Source organism: Cydia fagiglandana, chromosome 10 (genome assembly GCF_963556715.1).
Source record: "Cydia fagiglandana chromosome 10, ilCydFagi1.1, whole genome shotgun sequence".
Taxonomy (NCBI): domain Eukaryota; kingdom Metazoa; phylum Arthropoda; class Insecta; order Lepidoptera; family Tortricidae; genus Cydia; species Cydia fagiglandana.
Window position 1 is genome coordinate 10,866,746 of NC_085941.1, and position 21,262 is coordinate 10,888,007.

The 21,262-nt window shown below is 36.8% G+C and overlaps 1 protein-coding gene and 1 non-coding gene across 2 annotated transcripts in view; both read right to left on the reverse strand.

Annotated features, from left to right (window-relative positions):
• Window positions 1-21,262, reverse strand: part of LOC134668163 (protein couch potato) — a 209,517-nt gene that overhangs the window by 58,189 nt on the left and 130,066 nt on the right. The gene's annotated exons all lie outside the window — the stretch shown is intronic.
• Trnad-auc (transfer RNA aspartic acid (anticodon AUC)) lies at window positions 7,095-7,167 on the reverse strand. The gene has a single exon. It is a non-coding gene; the product is annotated as a tRNA-Asp (tRNA).

Here is a 21,262-nt window from a genome sequence, read left to right on the forward strand (position 1 = left end):
TTTACACTTTTGCACATTACTCCCTTGCAATAAGGGAAAATGTAAAAATATCTTTGACGTCGACTGTACACACCACGCCGAATATGTTCGAGACGCAAATGTTTCCAAAGAGTTCCAACTAAAAAAGGTTTATGTATGCTTTCACACTTATTTAAGATGTTGTAATACTGTTTTAAATATCGTGAAATATTTTAACTAGGTATATTGAAGTTTAAAGAATAAGTAATCAGTCTAACTGAACAATTGCATTTACGTTGTTGAGAAACAGTTTAAAATAATTTGCAAATATAACTCATTGCTGAGCTGTAACTCTCCTAATTAAATTAGTATTCTGACCTAGCCGCTTAAATACCAATTAAAATCGTGTTACGTGTTATATTCCAGTTCCGTCGGCGGGTCTCGACAGTGGTAGATGCGGATTAAATACAAAAACGGCGCGATTACGACGCGAGCCGGCCCGCCGCCGCCATTACGAATTCAGCAAACGAAATGGGGACATCGAATCGACAAAATTGAGCCCGCCTTATCTTTTCTAACATCGTGTGTTCCCTCTAAGGTCCAATATTTTAATATTTTTCTGGAGTCAAGGAAAACGACCGCTGTTTTGATCTACGTCCCGCAAATACAATTTTTTCTTTACTCTACATAGAAAATTCCTCTTCATTCCTTTCGGGCCCATAACTTTGTGAATACGCCTTGGAATAATACGGGGATCTTTTATGAATGGAATTTTCGCTTTGCCGGGGGCCGGCCAGCGAAAACAGCTAAATTACTTACACAGGTCACCAGTAACTCGAGTGCCAATAGGCTTACCTGGAACAAAATATAATAAATTAGTCCAGAATTAAACGAACCAATAAGAACTTAATTCATAAACTTCTTAATGCTGAAAGCCTTCTAAGAATTACAAGTGGGGTTGTTTGCATTTCAAAGTTAAAATTACAAATTTAATTAACTGTGATTTATTTCAGTCCTCTTATTCCGTTAACACAAGTTTAACAAAACATCATAGCGCCGACACAAATATTAATATTATGTTTTTTTTTTTGTATACCTTACAAATCTTTGAAGCTGCTTTTCCCAACAGTCCTCTTACTACTTACTTACTTACTTTGTTGGCGCGGTGACCCAAAATGAGTCTTGGCCTCCAACACAAGAGCACGCCACTTTGATCGGTACTCTTAATTCAGCAATATCCAATATATCCATCCCCAAACATCGCGTGATTGTAATTATGTGCATCGATTCATGTGTATCATCATCATGGCAATTATTACTAACGGGCGATTCCTAACCAGGCGGCTAACGTCAGGTATGTGTTTGCGTATTAGAACGCTAATGTGCGATGCACACGGTTCGTTAGGCGATTAAATGCGTTATATTAATACGTGTGGCCGTCGTATAGTTAATTGATTGTGCAATTAGATTGAGCTCTTGTATTGAACGAGCATTGTGTATCAATTGTGTCTATATCATTGAGTCATGAATTATGATCAAAATACAATATGCAATCGAAATAATGCTTTTAGTGTTCTTAATCAGTTGATAACAGTCAATTCACCTTTTTGTACTGAAAAAATAATAATTTATTCACTTACTTTTCGATTATGAGTATATTTGTCATAAATAAATATATGTTAATGTACAAACTGATTGACAACTCATTAATATTTATACTATGTCGTAGCATTGCGTAAATCTTTTGTTTATGTAAAAACGAAAAGGAACGAGAAAAACTATTATATGGAGTGAGTAAAAGTACTGAAACAACAGACTTCTCAGCACAAGCCCGTAACATAACATGTAATAAATATTAATTAAGTGAAAGATGTGCGTGTCTTTATATCAGAACACATCTGTACTATATTCTACTTTAATGGAAGCACCGTGCGCCGTAATGATTATATATTATGTATAATGATAATAATTCAGCCTATATACGTCCCACTGCTGGGCACAGGCCTCCTCTCATGCGTGAGAACCTGAGAGGGTTTAGGCTATAGTCCCCACGCTAGCCCAATCGAATGATATTTCTTACATAAGTTCCGAAAAACTCATTGGTACGGAGCCAGGATTTGAACCCGCGACCTCCGGCTTGAAAGTCGGGCGTCATATCCACTCGGCCACCACTAGATTACTTAAGTAATATTAATAACAGGTTTACTTTATCGATGTGAATCTCTGCATTAATCTGATCAAACATTTTCAGAGCACTCCTGTGTAAGTTGGTGATAATCGAATAACTTCTATAAAGACAGGGGGGGGGGCACTGTTGCTTCTATATACAAGATTACATTACTCTGTTTTAACAAGTTAAACACAACAAACTTATCCACAATAACACAAATTATTATGAGCTCGTGCCGAGGTCATTCACTACGTAGATACCTATCTAAACGCGTCGTTTAGAAAATAAATAATTGTGACAGTAAATTATTTATTTATATAATTATGAAACGCCATAGACTTCTTTCTTAGCTCTCTTATTTAAGAAATGTTGAATGCAGATCGGACAAAAATATACAAACGACTAGTAGGCATCGAACCTGCCATCGAATCACTTCCAACCTGTCTTCACTGCGTAGACTTAATAATAATGCCAATTTTCGCTATGTTCAAGTGATTAATTCTGATTTTCATATTTAATTCGTAAACGGTTTTTCCTCAGTGCTTAGTTCCGTCTAGCTGTGTATTCACATTAAAGCCAAACGCGTCTCGCGTTCCATACCTCGAGTGAATTATTACTGGCTGCTCCTTGCATATGACCGCAGACAATTAAGGCACTTGACCCGATTACACGAGGTGATCTAATATGCGGCGGGCTACACGCCACAGGTCAGAAGGGCCCGAGCCGGGATGCCGGGATTAATTGTCTGTACCGATTTTTTTATTGAGTCAAATTGGGGTTCATCACGGTGGAATATGACTCAATAATAGGCTTGACTAAATTTACTGTTGTTAAAATTTTATTTATTATTTTGTGTTTGAATTCATCTCCGTTTTATTTATTACTTATTGCTACAGACAATAAGTTGCATGTAATATGTTGCCTACGTTAAAATCTATTATAGGTATCTATATATACATATAATAAGACGCACCGAAAACGCCTGGAAGAGCTATTGGTCAATGAAACACCTGATGAAGGGAGACCTACCTCTATCTCTCAAGCGTAGGCTCATGGACATGTGCGTACTTCCAGTTCTCACCTACGGTGCTCAGACCTGGTCATTGACGGAAGCTCAGAAGTCCAAACTCGGGGTTTGCCAGAGAGCTATGGAGCGCAGCATATTAGGTGTAAAATTAAGGGATCGAGTCCGAAACACCACGCTGCGCTCTAAAACTCGAATAATAGACGTAGCTCGGAAAGCGGCCAAGTTAAAATGGGACTGGGCTGGTCATGTCTGCCGAATGCCGGACGACTTGTGGGCCAAGTTAACCACAGAGTGGGAGCCCCACGAGTCTAACCGGGGAGCCGGCAGGCCTCGTCGGCGATGGCGGGATAACTTGGACTCCTTCTTGAGAGGCTGGCCAGATATTGCACTAAATAGAGACGAGTGGAGAAAGAGGGGGGAGGCCTTTGCCCAGCAGTGGGACACAGTGGGCTCTGAATAATATAATAATAATAATATATACTTTGATTTGAGCGATTTGAGGCTGCATCTTCATCACCGACGTGCAGGATTATTATAAGCTATGCATGCATTATAAGCCCATATTTCCTGTAAATTTTAATGGAAAACAGACATCTATGACTAAACTTAAACCTAGAATTAAGTTAGGGATATTTAAGATACTGATTATGAATTCAATTAATGTATTACATCAGACGGTACAATTAATCTCGTCATATTTAATAGTTTGTAGGCACTGACTCATGATTTCGATAGCGTACCACTCCGTACCTATCAGTGATCTTCGCAAGCCGACAAGATTCCATGATCCGATCACTAGCGTGTTTACCCTGAGAGATTTGCAAACATCCTTTGTGTGCCGAGCGAGGTGGAACACCTACAAGCTTGCTTTTTGGGCTCCCTATTACACAATACAATTTAGAACCTTTGAATTTTCAAGTCTTATTTAGCAAATAATGTGGCAGATAAAGTTAAATCATCATCATCATCATCATTTCAGCCTATATACGTCCCACTGCTGGGCACAGGCCTCCTCTCATGCGCGAGAGGGCTTGGGCTATAGTCCCCACGCTAGCCCAATGCGGATTGGGGACTTCACATACACCTTTGAATTTCTTCGCAGATGCATGCAGGTTTCCTCACGATGTTTTCCTTTACCGAAAAGCTAGTGGTAAATATAAAATGATATTTCGTACATAAATTCCGAAAAACTCATTGGTACGAGCCAGGATTTGAACCTGCGACCTCCGGATTGAAAGTCGGACGTCATATCCACTCGGCCACCACCGCTCTAGCGCCGCGTAAATTAAATAGTAGTATTTATTTAATTCTATCGAGCAAAAAAATATAAGTACGAAATTTAGTTTCATAATAAATTGCTGGATCAAACGATTGGCTCGGAAAAGAGATGACTGACGATTACTCCACCAACACGAGAATATACAATGCTATTTCCCGTAAGTTAAATAATGTAGGTATATAAACATTATTATATCAATTCCCGCTACACTCCGCATATTCACAACCGAAGATGAAGTGAGGCTCATAATATGATCAAAGGTAGTCTAACACTTTCATCCGATATCAAATAGTTTCTGTCGAAACTAGTCGGCACCTGACTAATGATATCTACGTTCACAGTTGTGTTAACTTGTAGGGTGCTTTTGTCACATCGTTACCAAGTATTTATTACAGTTTTTTCAACCAAAAACGTCACTTTTGATACTGATATATCTAATCCATATCGAATCTAGAGTAATATTTGACGTATCCTAAAATTTGAATTGGGCCGTTAGTAAATATAGTGCCTTATTGCCGTTGAAATCTAATGGAAATAAATTCCAGTAAGTATATCTTACTTCGCTAAACTCAGACTAGTAATAACAATTTTAGATTTTTAGCTCCATTCAAAAATAAACCTACATCATTCTTTTCTTAGCACCCACCACCCTAAAGTAAACACGAAAAATCTTAAAACTAATATCACACATTTTCTTTGAAAGGAATCACTTTTCGGGACATGCGATATTTTACAACAACAAAAGGTTGAATTGGCGACAAAAAACGACCAGTATGATGCGGTGTCAACAGTGATAATAATATATCGCGATATCAGGGTGTCTCCATCGCTATTGTGTCCCTAAACGCGCGATCCCGGGGATCACCAGCCCCCGACTCGTTTGTCCCGGGATATCCTTCGGCAAACATCGACGAAACCCGAGATTCACTGGACCTTTACACGAGAGCTTTGTCGGCTCGTTCGAGGATATAAAAATATAAAATGTCTTTTTTCTCACCACGTATACGGTTACGATATTATATTGGTTAGTATTGTTTCTGCTCAGCGTGAGATCTAACAATATGCCCGCGTGATACTTGCATTACATCTTAGATTATGTAGTGTTTTCCTAAATTAAACGACACATAAAATAATCTTGCAATGTCTAATACCTAAGTTATTTTACCTAAGCGACAATGATAAAAACAAAAGACCATTTTATATATGCTTTCCTATTAGCTGAATGCGAAGAGAATTTGCTTTGGTCAGATAATACCGGCACTTAGAAACTGTTCAAAGATCACGTCGCTAGTCCACCTAAAAAGACGACAGAGCAAACTTTCACGGAAACATCCAATAAAACGAAGTGTGCTGCTGTTCGCCAGTTGCACATAAAAACTTCTCGCCGATAAGTTGGACGACCGGTCGTCAAACTCGCGCGACTTGCCGGCCTAACTTGGGATATTACTTCGCGCGTGATCGATTTAGCAGGCCAGTTTGACAGTTCCGATGGTGACAGATGACGCCAGATGCCATATCGTGCGGGTGATTTGTCTTGAACTTGAGTTATTTCGCCGTGTCTATATTGACATGTCTCAGTTTGTGGCGATCGATGTAAGGAAAAGTGAGATATCAATTCGCAAATAATATCTGACGAAAGCATTAAACTGAATACGAATACGTGAGAATTACAGCAGTTATGTTATATTGTTTAACATTTTAGCTGTCAATATATTCCCACCGTTTAATCTACTCGCCTAGGTACTTACTATTTTAATTGGTGTTTTTATCATTTGCTCTCCCATAGACCATAATAACAAATTACTTAATTTCTGTTGACAATATCTTATTTAAAATACCCTATTAAAGTATAAAGAAAAATATCCTTCATTGTATCTGCTTTAAAACCCGCCACCAAACGTAACAGCTAAGCGAGGCAAAGTGCTAAACGCCTTATAAGTCATTCCCGTGATTAATTTGTGTCTGGGCTGTCGTGGTAATGGGCTAAAATAATTTACAGGCCGCCTCGCTTTATTTATTGTTCGCTTTTCCACCTCCTGTTGGGGTTTGTTGGACAACTTATCGATAATCTGGTTCGGAGTCTAGTTGGGCTGACGTCGGTACACTGTTTTGTAAATATTGTAGATACGTGGTATTGTTACTGTAGCGTTGCTTCTGCATTTACTCGCTGAAGTTATGTCTCTCTGTATCCATTATGACATGACTGTAACATTATATTCTAGTTTAAAGCAGCTAAGTTTAAAGAGGCAAAGTGCTATCCTGTTAATGGAGTAAAATAATTTACAGACTGTCTTGCACTAAATACATACAGGTGTCTATTTCATCTATTTTTTTTTATTGGGCAGGACAGCATTTCCACACTCAACAATTCATAGTAATTGTATTATTATTTCGGTCCCGTCAAACCGGCATTATTTTGCTAATGGCACCAAACTAATGGCACTAATGACGTAATCCTTACTGTCCGACATTGATTAGGCACTTTGTCGATGTATTTATGCAAATCGGACTAATTAGACTTTGTTTATTTAGGTCACTACTGTATCAATTACGTACTACTATTTTGTACTATACTATACATAATTTTAATTTTGAACAAGCAGAAACGTCTGCGAACGATGCTATTAAGCTTAGAATAAATTTAAAAGTGGAAAAATTACTGTCTTGGGTGAGACTTGAACTCACGGCCTCTGGATCGATACTCCAGCGCTCTGCCATCTGAGCCACCAAGACCTCATCCCCAGCCAGCAAATCTTTCCACCATATTATAGGTCAAGGGGACCCTTAGCGACATCTACCGTAAGAGTGTTACACTTCTTAAACGGCTACCGGAGTTCCAAGTCATATTGGAAATTCACCAGTTACGATGTGCTACCCATACTAATTTTAATTTTGAACAAGCAGAAACGTCTGCGAACGATGCTATTAAGCTTAGAATAAATTTAAAAGTGGAAAAATTACTGTCTTGGTTATACTATACATATCTATCAACAATTTATTATGTTTATTGGTAGGAACGTTTAAGATTTTTTTTAAAGGGTTGACGAATCCATAAAATAGTTAGGTAAGTACTTGAAGATTACAACTTTGTAAGATTAAGTATTTTCTTCGAAAATTGTCGGAAGACAATTAATATTATACAAATGGAAATGCGGGGAAATGCCGCCAGCATCCTTGGTACAATGCCTCAGGGGCCTATTTTATTTAGATTTAAGCTAGTTATTAATTTCGTTTAGTTGTACCACTGTATATATATTATATTGTATGTAAATAAATGATTTAAATATCTGTAAATATATTGATAACAGTACACATATAGAATGTATGTAATGTAATATTATACAAATATTTCTTTATCGTTCGTATGAAATAAAACATAATTATGAGATTGTGAAAATAATATTATAAAAGTACAGCGAAATTAACGTCGCAAGGCATTCTCTACTAGTTAATCACAGGGCTAAACTGAAATTAAAGCTAAACTAACCGAAGTGTTCGTCAACATTCCTCACAGGAAAATCACTACAAACTGGGGAGACGTGAGCGACTTTGTACTAAGCGGTTTCTGTCGTCTAGTGAGTTTCTGTAACACCCCACAGTTACAATGTGACAAAAAATTAAATTTATTCAAAATATGAATGTTGAATGCAAATTTTGAATCGCAATAAAGTGAACAGTGGCGAGCTCGCTCCATCGTAGGCCACGTCTACGCCTCGGCTAGTCTGTGGCCATGAGTAAGCCCATTCATAATAAAAAAAAAATATATTCTGACCATGTTGTGGCTTCAGTAGTAATAAAACGGTTAGACATTAAACAGAAAGACAACAAAGACAGAAATTGTGTTGGCTTAGTAAGTTTAACTAGAAAAGCAAACGTGACCCGGATGGGCAGTAATTGTATTAAGTCCAGCTGGATAGACATTACGATATTTTTTCGATCCTTTCAATAAGTTTATAAAAAAAATCTAACTAATTTTATCCCATTTTCGTGGCCAATTCTCGGAGCGGGACATGTCTATTTCTTTTTATTTTATTAATTGACAAAAAATTATATGAAATTACAACAACTCTTAAATGATGTACCTATACAGGGTGATTTCTGGGTCGTGATACAAATTCACTTTTTCTGACTCTGTAAGTGATCCATATTATCATAATATATGGTAGTAATTGATTAAAATAGATCTAGTTTTATTTTTCTTATTTTTCAAGTAAAATTTATCTTATATTAAGTAATCATGGTCACCCTATGACTTTTGACATACGCTGTTTGGAAAACGACAAGACGTCACATTGAGTAGGGTGACCAAATTGTATGCAAAAATGTTTTCTTCTACTTGTCGTTTGAAAAATAATCATCATTATTGGCGATAAACAATAATTAACAACATCATTGTGGTCATCTTTGAATTCTGTATGATGTCTTGTTCTCTTGCCACACGACCCCGAAATCACCCTGTATATGAGTTAAAGGGCCATTTTACTAATAAAACAACGGACGTGAAGCCTCATCCGCGTCACGCACCAGCCAACTCAGAAGTGAAAATCCTTTAGGTACCTTGTAACTTGTCTGATTTCAACCAAACTTGGCCCGCTCGCCCGACTTGGCACAACTTTCCGCACAACGGATTGGGGGTGAGCAACAATGCTTGGCGAAACAAAAGAGCCCCAAATAGGTACTTCGCAATACACTACCGACCAAATTAATGTATATGGCCACTTCCCTCGGGATAATTATACGGTTATCGACGTTGTTGCCGGATTATTAAGTTGTAAGGTCGGGATAAAAGTGTGGCTAATCTAGAAAATGTAGGTACTTAATGGAGGATTTTTATATGAAGTATATCTACCTACAAAGTTACTTAGAGACTTGGTACACTTTACTCGTAATTTTTTGAGTGACTAATAGTAACCCGAGTATTGATTTGTTAGGTAGTAAGTGTGCTGTAAGTTAATTGCGATTATTTTAAGAATAGATACATATATTTGGATGCTCAATTATTTTAGCTAATTATTTTTTAGTGTCAATTCTACTGGTCCCTTTTGCTTGTGCTTTCTAACTATATAAATGCTAATGCTAAGTTAATGTTTACACACAAGCATCGCCCTAATTACCACTCAACTTGGTCTCAAGTGTACGTCACAACTTGAAAGCTGTCATCAGTTAAAATTAGTTTCGTATAAAGAGGCTGCCATTAAAAGAGCATTAAGTTAAATTTTAATAGCATTACAAGTACAAACTTCTAACCAAGTTTTGTTTCTCGGCACAGTGGTCTTGATAAACGAGCCACAGCTAAATCGAGAACAGACAACCGGCACTTGCTTAGTCATTAAAGATCCGAGGATGAGATTGAAAAATATCCGGAGTAAGAGAGACGTGATCAAAGCGTTCTTAGTATGTAGTAATGGATCGCTTTTTGAATGTTTGAACACATTGAAAGTCATTTTTTTACAGCTTCTAATATTTTCTACCGTCAGTTACGTGAGTTTTTATGGGACGAGAAGAGCTTTTGGTACATAGAGCAAAAACAATGCTACAAGCTACGGCGTAGCAACCGTAGCACGCCAGCGCAAATGAAATATAATAGGAGCGGTCTCCCTTTAAAGATCTAATCAAGTTCTAATGGCCTTCTAGGTTAAATACAAAATTGTGGATTTGATCAATGACAGACGCACGAGTGATCCTATAAGGGTTCCGTTTTTTCCTTTTGAGTTACGGAACCCTAAAAAACGAAATGAATTAATTATTAAGAATATGTGACTCTACCTATAGATCAATGTTTACAAGTGTACGATCGGGATGCATTATTATTGAAATAAAATTGGTAACATTAAAGATAATCAAATTTAAACTGTTGTGAGACACACTAACATTGAATAATTTTACGGTTTAGACTCACTTGTTTTTAGTCACTCGCGCGACATGTTTCGGAGAGCTCCTTTCTCAAGCACTTACAGTGCGACCTCTCTCTCTGAAACATGTCGCGCGAGTGACTAAAAACAAGTGAGTCTAAACCGTAACATTATTCAATTAAAGATGATATTAGGTAAGTATATTACACGTTTTCAAAACTGCTTCTGTTGATGTAACAATTAATTGCTCACAGCGCAAACATGGTTAACATGATCACAACAAGATTCTTGTAACAAGTGTGGGTAAAATACGAAGAGCAATCACTGGCAATCTATTACGGTGGACCCAGATCCCCGAAACGTCAGTTCCATCAACACGAGGTTTTATCGAATTACTATTTGTCCGACCGAATGCCGACTTAAACCCTTTTATCCATCATTTGTTGTGCTCTAACGAGTACTCTACTTAAGGCCACGTTTTTATACCATTCAAGGGTATATCTACAGTCGCCGTGGTCGAAGCAGGCCGGGAGAGTATGTATGTATGTATGTATATATCTGGGCATTTTCATTTAACTTGTACAAGTTAAGCGCGACTTAAGTCGTATTTCAGTAACGTCTAACCGTTACATTCCTGACAAATGTATGGGATTTGACATTGACCGTCAGTTTTGTAACGATTGCTAACCGGCCGTTAAAGGTGTTCAATTAAGTGAAAATGCCCGTCTACACTATTTTAGACATCACTCCCCGCGACATGTGTTAAACCCGGCTTTATTTTATAAAGTTGTGCAAAATACTTATGTGAAAATATAAAATTATAACCGTGGATAAAATTTCTGCATGTTTTTAGCCACTTTTATACTAGTTATGTATATCTGACAATAGGCAATTTTTTTAATAATAGTTTAATTGTCAAGCCGACCCCAGGCTCCCATGAGCCGTGGCAAAATGCCGGGACAACGCGAAGAAGAAAAAGAAGTCTAATTGTCACTAAATCAAAAATAGGTTGATTTTGAAAACCCTCCCCTTAATACTTGTGCGAGTCTGTGGAGCCCCCACATTCCGACGCGTATGCGATTAAGTGTTATCCTGTAGGTATTCCCTTTGTTACACGAGGTGTAGTCGTGTTTTTCTCGCTCCCGCCCTCCCTAAGTCTCAAAAGGGCAGCTTAAGCCGGATTTACACGATCGATGATTGTGGAATTGTGTGGGTCGGCTCAGGGCAGTAAATTTAGGATATCGCAACAAAATATGTCATGGAGTGCGAAAGTTTTTGAAATATTGTCTGTTGTGAGCGTGCATGGTTCTTTTTTCAACTACTAGCTGGTATTTTGTAATGATAACATTGAAATTCATACTCGTTTCTCATCATAGCCATGAAGCCTAATACACTCACGAAGTAGGGTAAAACCTAAGTACTTAGTTAAGTGACCTACATAAATGTCGGATTTTCTGTGAGCAAAAATTACCTGGGTATGAAGAAGGTTGATCTAAATCACTTACCTACATACATAAGCCAATATTAGATATTTTTAGAATAAACTAAGATATAATATTATAGTTTAGTTTAAGTCAATGAATCATAATGCCATCAATGGTTTTAACGTTTATATATGTAGTTGTTGTGAATTGTGTCGATACGTTAATATTACTGACTAGTAGCAAAAGCAGGAACATCGTTATTTGTATTTATATCGTAGGTACATAATTCCAAATACATTTAGTGTGCAATATCAACCAAAAACGAGCAGGCAACTAACGAAAATCTTTCCCGAAACACACAACATATGCACCCAATTTTCTATACGCGTGCAATTTGGCGGGACAATTGGTCCACTTTTTTCAACGTTGTTTCGTGAGCGCCGCTACTAAAGAAAAGGGATATTTTCCAACAATCTTTACGAACCAGAAAGTTTCCGATTTCAGTAACAGGTACTTTTAAACATCATATATTTATTATTGAGATTTACGAGTAAAGGTTTTAACATTTTGTTAATAATATTTGATTTATTTATTAGCACAAGTTAATTTATAGCACTCACCAAATAGTACTTAAAGGCAAATCTTTATAAACTACTTCAGAATACTATACATAAAATAGTAGACTATGTATCCCTCGTGTGCCATAACATAATAAATAGCCTTAGCCACTTATGTTTTCACTACACTTTACAACACATTATTCCAATTTCAATAGCATTTAATCCGAAATTTTAAGTAGGTAAGTTAAGTTTGCTTGTTTTCGTTGCAATTTCTGCCTTTAAGGAAAACAATAAAAACAATGGCAAAACAATACCAGCTCTTAAAAAATCCTCAAGACCTTTTCTTGATTAATTACACCCAACAATGGCATAGATTTCATTGTCCCCCAGTGCACGGCACAACAGAACTAATGCTCTTGTCATGCCGAATGAACTGTAACTATTGTTTTCATCCGTGAAGCTTATACGCTCCATTTGTTCGTTCCTTTTTTTCACTCAGAAATTCTCCCTTTTGTTGGTAAAATATGGCCCAGATTTTTTAGGGCATTTATCAAAGTAATAGTGAGTATTTGTTTATTACTTGATTAGAACTCTAAATCAATGTAAGCAGAGTTAACTTCACATGTCATTTGCAATGACAAAGTGTGCCAATATCATCATTATAAGAATCTAAAATTTTTTTTTTTATAATTTTAGAATAAACTATTTAGAAGTAATTCAAGAAAATAGGCAAAAAATGACCATTGCCCCTTTATTACCGAAACTACTGAGTTTAAAATAAATAAAAAAATACATATCATAGGTCCTCACCTATAGATGACAGGAAAACCTGTTAGAAATAAGCAGTCATGCGTGAGTCGGACTAGGTAATTACTTAGTTTTTGATCCAACCCCTACGGGTTTTTTAAAGGCACTTGCGTTTCACATATAAAATGTCTATGTCTCTATATTAAATTTGTAATTTAAGTTGTTGGTTTGACGTAAATAAATGTATTTTCTTTTCTTTTCTTTCTTTTCAAAAATACATTGTTAAAAATTGAGTAATGTACGGAACCGTGGGAACGCGAGTCCGACTCGCACTTGGCCGGTTTTTTTATTCAATTAAGTGCAAAGTTAGCTTAGACGGATATTATTAATAGGCCTAAAGTACAATTTAACATGACAGTGAGTAGATAAGTTCCGTTGATAATTTAAAATAGAATGTCGTTGGTCGTGTGTCACTAAATCTGCCATTATTGCAATATTTTTAGAACTGATTTTCTTCTTTTTGGTCCGCACGCTAAGCAATGGTGCAAAAAATAAATACAAACTTACAGTGTCCTAGAGACCCTGCTCCAAGCAACTTCCAGACCATTTTTTTAATAATATTACGTGTATTATAATACAGTGTGGAAAGATAAGTCGGGCCCTGGAGGGAAACTACCTTAAATCCTTAAGCTGGCTCATTTTACTTAAAGGAGACATTCCTTTATCTTTAAAAAGAAACAAAACTGCTTACAAAGATTTTCTAAAGCTCGCTTGCCTCGCCCGGGACTCGAACCGACTAAAAAAACCCAAAAAATAAACACTCGCAATTTTATTCTATTAGTCGATACAGTTAATGTTAATGATAACATTTCTCCAAGAAACATTAGGTCTTACACTTGTCTGTCGTACAAAATATCCAGAATATCTAATATTTAGTACTCAAGTTTTTTTAGACAATTGTAGAAAAAAAGAAAAATCTTTTAATGCAGTTTTGTTTCTTTTTAAAAATAAAGGAATGTCTCCTTTAAGTAAAATAAGCCAGCTTAAGGATTTAAGGTAGTTTCCCTCCATGGCCCGACTTTCCACACTGTATAACTTGTCAGTTTTAATTTTATTTGAATTACCATTAACATGTCATGACAAAACAGCGTTTCGCTTCCAATTACCCATAAAGGAAACTCATTTTGTGATTGTACAAATGGGCACACATTAGAAAATCAATATCAAGCGGAATAGTGGCCGGCGTGTGTCACCTAGCGACGGGGCGCAAACACAGCCGGTGCCACCCAAATTACTAGCTCACCTTCTAAAGTGGCCACGACGGCCTTCTATGTAATCAAAGGAAAGTTTCATTAGAAAAATACACTAATTATTGATGGGATGATTAGTAGTTTATCAAATGGACTTCAAACGGATATGTGTGTGTTAAAAGCGTTTGGTTTTTATATACATATACATAAATGAAGGTGTGTTTTAATTTCCGAGTTTTTTTGTGTTTAGTGGCTGAAGTCCAAAACTAAAGTTTGCTAGAAAAACTAAATGAAAAGGTACAAAGATGTGAAGGAATATAATAATAAGTGTATTTTACACTAAATATATAGAAATATAATTATGTACCTATTTAATAATAATATATAATTAACCTAAAAAACAATCACTAAGCAACAACAGAGACCAATTTTCATTAAACTGACACTGCGGGGTTGCGAACTGCGTCGCAACCATAATTGTGTTTTTAGTTTTAAGATATATTTTGTAATAATATGTATGCTAGTTTTAAGGTATTTATCTATGGGCCAATAGTTGCCTGAAAATAAATGTTTTCATTCATTCATTCATTAAAAACATTATTATACAGTTTTATTTATATAAAGTCTTTTATAAACATGAATAATTAAAAGTACCTAATACAAAACTAAGCCACGTGAAAAGAAATTAAACTAAGTAAATGTAATTTATTACGAATCTCACGAAACACCAATTTTCCTTTGGCACGCCTGACCTCACGTGAACTTTATTTGAAATTCTGCTTAAATTGTTCAAGTGCTATACGTAGCAGTCTAGATTAAAATCGCATACTTAAATCTAATATGTTTAGTCTTGATTTAAATACCTACTTAGACCAGTGACCTATGCAATGGAGCCATCGTGGTAACTAGAAGGTTTACTCTTATGGTAACATTCCATTTCTAACCGCAGCTACACTACCGGTACTGAACGCGTCGCTGTCATTGTCAATTTCTATAGTAAAATGAACAGTAATGCAGCTGTCGTTGGAAGTGGACTGTCACCTTAAACTTAATAAATACACGTGATGATTTTGTCGTTTTATACATATTATCCAATGTTATCAAATTTAAAACGGCTTACACATGAATAGTAATGTAGAAAAATAGTACTGGATTACCACTGGTAAATTTTTGATAAATAAAAATGGATTAGTTCGATTCCTCGAATAATATTTTTCATTTTCACGTAAGTTTATGTATTATTCATGTTTATTTGAAGTACTATTTATTTTTCAACACATTAAATTGGGTAATAAGTTAACTGTCGAGATTTTCATTTTCAAATGATTTTTTTAACGCTGAGAGTACTTTTCTTCAACATTAAGACGATTTCCATTCTACGAACTAAGCTCGATGAAGTTGCGTTGTTTCATCGTCTAGTTTCTATGAGTTCTATGACCATCCGCATATAGGGGACTTTATTATCATATCATCATAATAATGTCAAGAAGTGTCAGGAATGCCACCAAGACAGTTACCTTCACTTCTTACTCCAACGTAGGCTGCATAAACGCGAAAAGCGATCGACGACCAGCCCACCTGTAATGTTCCTGGCCGGCCATCCCTATTCCCTACATTCCTCGTCGATTTGATAGCTGTTGGTCCGAAACGCGATTCGTCCAAATGAATTTAAGTACGCTTTTCGCCCAACACGCTTTTCGTCCAACACGCTTTTAGGGCAACACGCTTTTCGTCCAACACGCTTTTAGGGCAACACGCTTTTAGGGCAACACGCTTTTAGGGCAACACGCTTTTCGTCCAACACGCTTTTAGGGCAACACGCTTTTAGGGCAACACGCTTTTAGGGCAACACGCTTTTCGTCCAACACGCTTTTAGGGCAACACGCTTTTCGTCCAACACGCTTTTAGGGCAACACGCTTTTCGTCCAACACGCTTTTAGGGCAACACGCTTTTCGTCCAACACGCTTTTAGGGCAACACGCTTTTAGGGCAACACGCTTTTAGGCCAACACGCTTTTAGGGCAACACGCTTTTAGGGCAACACGCTTTTAGGCCAACACGCTTTTCGTCCAACACGCATTACGTCCAACACACTTTACGTCCAACACGCTTTTCGTCCAACACGCTTTTAGTCCTACACGCTTTACGTCAAAAAACACCCTGTATATAGGTGTGGGAAAGGTACGTAAATAGTTATTTGTGCAACAAGAGAGGAAAGTTGGTTTTTCTTGCGAGTGTTTATTTTGTGTCCCTCGCTACGCTCAAGATTTGGACAAATGGCGACTTGGACGAATCGTGATATGGACGAACGGTGTAAATGATACTTGACGGACCACGTAGTTGACGAACTAAGATTTGGACAAATGGCGACTTGGACGAATCGCGATATGGGCGAACGGCGTAAATGATACTTGACGAACCACGTAATGGACAAATCGCTACTTGGACGAATTACAATTTGGACTAACAGCTATCAAATCATCTCGTCATCTATATTGCGTAATCAAAGAGCGCCAGTAGCGGTTACACTGGTGGTGCTCGGCAAGCAAATGGTAATGACACCCCTAAAGGAGAATTACGCTAAGTTGCTCATTCGCAGCCTCAGGGTGAGGTAAGTTTACTGTTATACTCCCCTTTTGGGTGTGACGCAATTACTGCAGCTAATGTGCTCAGCTCGCACTCAGTGTTGTACGTTACAGTTGCGCTTACACAACTGCAAATATTTCTACGAACATGTATGTATAAACATTTGTGTGTCTATCTGTACGATCTGTAAGCATAAACAACGGAACACCTCTACATACTTCCAATGAAAAACATAAATGAAATTGCGCCTTTTTTATTTAATTCTAAATAATTAATAACTGGCTGGTTAATAGCCGCCATAAAACGAAAAAGTTATATTACGTAAAAGTAAGACTTAAATAACTTCAGTTTGGCTTTAAAGTACAAGCAAAACAAAAACCGTCTTATCACCGACATAAAAATAAAAACAAAACGAACACAAATGTTCAATGTCCTTATTAAATAATTACAGTCAAAAAGTCTAAGCGGAAGAGAAGCGATTAAAAGTTATTCATAAAATTCAAACTGCCTTAGGGCAGTGTGGACGCCGCCTTATGTAATAAGTGCCAAGCTGGGGTGGAAAACGAAAATGCTTATGCCGCTAATGAACTTTCCCTGACTTTTATGTTATAGCATAATTTTTATGGACCTTTTACTGCCACGAAAGTAGCTAGTCATTAGGAATCACGGAAATGATGGATTTACTTAATACATAAAACGTAAAACGCGTTCTGTTCCAAAGCTTTGTCACGCGTAATTTATCATAAATGACAAGAACATTCCGTGGAGTGACAGTACTTATTGATAAGGGGATATATTCAGCCGCGAAAAATTGTATAGGTACCGAATTGATGTGTCGCACCGCTCATACATATTTTTGTCAGTAAAGCGAGCGCGATGCACAAGATATTCTTTTATTGTACATTTCGATTTCAAAAATTCTTTTATTGTACATTTCGATTTCAAAAATCTTTGAACACATTAAAAAGGCACGTGGCATGTTTTAGTTAAAAAAAGTTTCCGGTAGGTCAGTTAGCCTCCAGGGCGGTGAATATTTTCTAAAAGAGTGTCGTCTAAAAAGGACCTAATAAAAGCAGACGCTGTTCAAAGGCGCAAAAAGCCAGGCCCATTACGGGACACACGTCGTCGGAAACCACAAAAGACCCAATTATTCTGGTGTGTGAAGCCAAAAAAGGGTTGGACCAAAACCAAGTCGGTGGGCGCTCTGTTTTACTTTCCAAACGCAATGAGCAGAAAGTTGGGCCCCGTAATTCCGTGAAGTGAGAAATGGACATTGGACAGCTCTATTTATTTATTGTCAAACAATTTTGTTGCCCAAATAGCTCAACTTTATAGGCTATTTCGATTATTAGGATGCGTATTTTAGCAGAGTTACTTATCATATTTATTTTCACGTTCATGCTTATTTCCCATTTATAAATAATTTGTGAAGTGTAAATATAAATTGATAGGATGAATTACGGTATCCATACTATTATATCAAAAGTACCTAAGTAATATGTAGGTAGGTACTAGGTAAAAACCTATTGGTTTAATGAGTATAAGAAAGGTAAGTTATAACCATTAAAATTAATGACATACCCTTGTTACGAAGATTTTTGTTTAACGTATCAAAACTTTAGCCATTCAAGTCATCTCACGAAAAATCCGAGTCTCTTCACCCACCCCGTGCAGGCCAGGAGTAAAGAGCACTTGACTCCACTTTTTGGGACGATACTTGGATATGAAGCTTCCTGTTATTAAACTTGAGAATAAACTTGGATAATTTGTTTAAGAATCTTCATTAATATATTTTAAAGCACAAATATATATGTATAATCAAAAAGGTCAAGTGAAAATGTATATTTGGGTAAAGTGCGATAGGAAATATCGTGTTTTAACAATTTCACAGTTACCATTAAAATTACCCAAGGTATACAGATATGCTTCAATGCAGCATATTTTCGGTTTCAACCTTTGAAAATAAATTTGAAGACCACAAACAAGTGGCTATGTATCTAGCACGTTCTAGCACATGCAGTGACGTACGCACGGAGATAAATAAATATCAATATCATGTTTTCATCATGATTCTCGATTCTGAAGATGCCTCTTTTTCGCTATTCTCCCTCGTGTGGTAACTATTTACATGAAAATGTTATTTTAAATACATTTTTTTCACCGGTGACAAAATAAACGCGTTAATCAATGTATAATCTCTGTGATATTTTCATATTGAACAATGCCACAACAAATTTTATATTTATGACTTATGACGCAGTGTCAGGTTGCATTTAAAAGTAAAATTGTTAATTATTGATTACGCGAAAGTTTTGTCTGATAGTGATCAAATGCACCTTGATATAATCAACGACACATGACTTAATTTTGGTTACGCCACACCAGTATAAATGGAAACTGTATTTTATGGTTTTAACGACTATAAATATTCATACTCGGGTCGGCCCGCACAATACGCCCAATGAGCCGAATGATTTAATAACCCGTGTATTTTAATCGTTCAACTACACTTTAACGTTACTTATTAGTATTGTAGCTGAAGTTCTATTCAACCTGGAGGAACATTTGAACTTTATAAATATATAGATATATCAGTGCAAGAGAGATGCAGGGTGATGATTGCTTATACGATTAAAGCGTTGGATTAATATCACTTACGTGATCGTTATTTTTGGTTAAAAGTGGTGACAATGTAAGTATACACAAAGAATAAAATGAATAATATGCAAAATACTTTTTGACGTAGCTGTTTTGTATTAAAAATATTACAAATATAAAACAATAATATGCAGCTTTCGAAAATTTCCTGTTTTTGCAATTTTCCTGTAATAATGAGTAATCTCAGCAATTTCATTTTTCCTCATAACGAAGACCTCAATTAAATCTGGGCGCTCAACAATTAATATACTAGACGAAAAAAAACTGACTTTCCGCAACACAAATTTCAGTGGGAATAAATCACGGGAAATTTCGTTTGAAACAGTGGACCGCGCGGGTGGGGAGAATACGCCATTTTCATAAGGGGAAAAACAATAACTTCAGGCGTGGAGCAAGGGCCGCTTTTAAGACCCATAAATCAAAACACGGACGATATTTTCGGTATAATAAGGCCAAAAGCGCACTTTCAGACCGGGATTTTTTGGGACAGATCGGGATTAGCGTTGTTTTTATTCGCTTCTGCATTTTCATCTCTTGCCCTCAATATGGTAATATTAAAGAATGTATCATTCGTATCCCTCCAGTCCATCTTTTTATATCCTCTGAAAGGTTAACAAGTAATACAAACATACCTACCGTTTCCTAAAAAAGCTCAAGTGTTCAAGTACCCCAAGGGCACTACCACTTAAAGTTCGCTAGTTCATAACTACGCTTCATCATGCTTTGATATTGTGTCAACATGTTCATTCTTACGTTCAATATCAAACCAACATCGAACTGGGTCCTAAAGCATCGCTAAAGGCAAGAACGGAATGAGATTCTTCCTTTGTGCTTTCATATTTCATCCACCTACCGAGGTTTCTGAACACATCTGGCATGCACACTGACGCGGGTATTTAAAAAGCGTTCTTAACATGACTGATTAAAGTCGGATACAGAGCGGAGCTACATTTGCAAGTAACTAATGCAATGTTCTAGTGCTGGTTCTGCTGGGAAAATTTGCTTTTGGGAAATATAGTTTGAGCTCGACGCTGCACGATAGCACACCTGATAATTCAGTGTAAATGGATTTCATTGGAGAGCAGGTTACATATTGTTTATTACGAAGCCAGCCAGGGGTGAATTTAAAAGCTACGCTTCACAGTGTCTGTTTTACGAGCTACAAACGCGTTTTTAATCTCTTTAAAGCTGAAGTAAACACACAATGTTTCATAGTTTCATGTGAGAGCTTCACTCTACGTCATATGAAGGGGAGATGTATTTGTTTCCAAATGCGGGTGTTATTTTACAGAGTGCTCTCGTAGTATGGCTCGACTGGCTTGTCGATTTTCATATGACCAGTTGAACTACTGCTATAGTGGACTTTTGAAATATTTCTAGTACCTATTCAGATTTCTATCGTTCGTTTTTCTAATAACAAATACAAGAATTATTAGCTTAATAAACCTAGTTATAACAGGATTTTAAAAAATGTTTCAAACTAGAACGAAAAGTGAAATTAATGTACACATCATGCCATGAATATAAAAAAACGGCAGAGAAATGAAAACATCACGCGCGGCCCACCGCTCGTTATAACGTGACAAATTGGCGACATTTTTTCCCCGAAGCTTCAAGAATTAGCGTGATCAATTGCAGTGTTCGGCACTCCTAAACTCCGTCCTCCACCCTCTTAGATACCAGTATATATACGTTTCGCTCCCACGCTAAGAAGGGAGACGTTCCGATAGAAGATCGTCACACCTCAATCA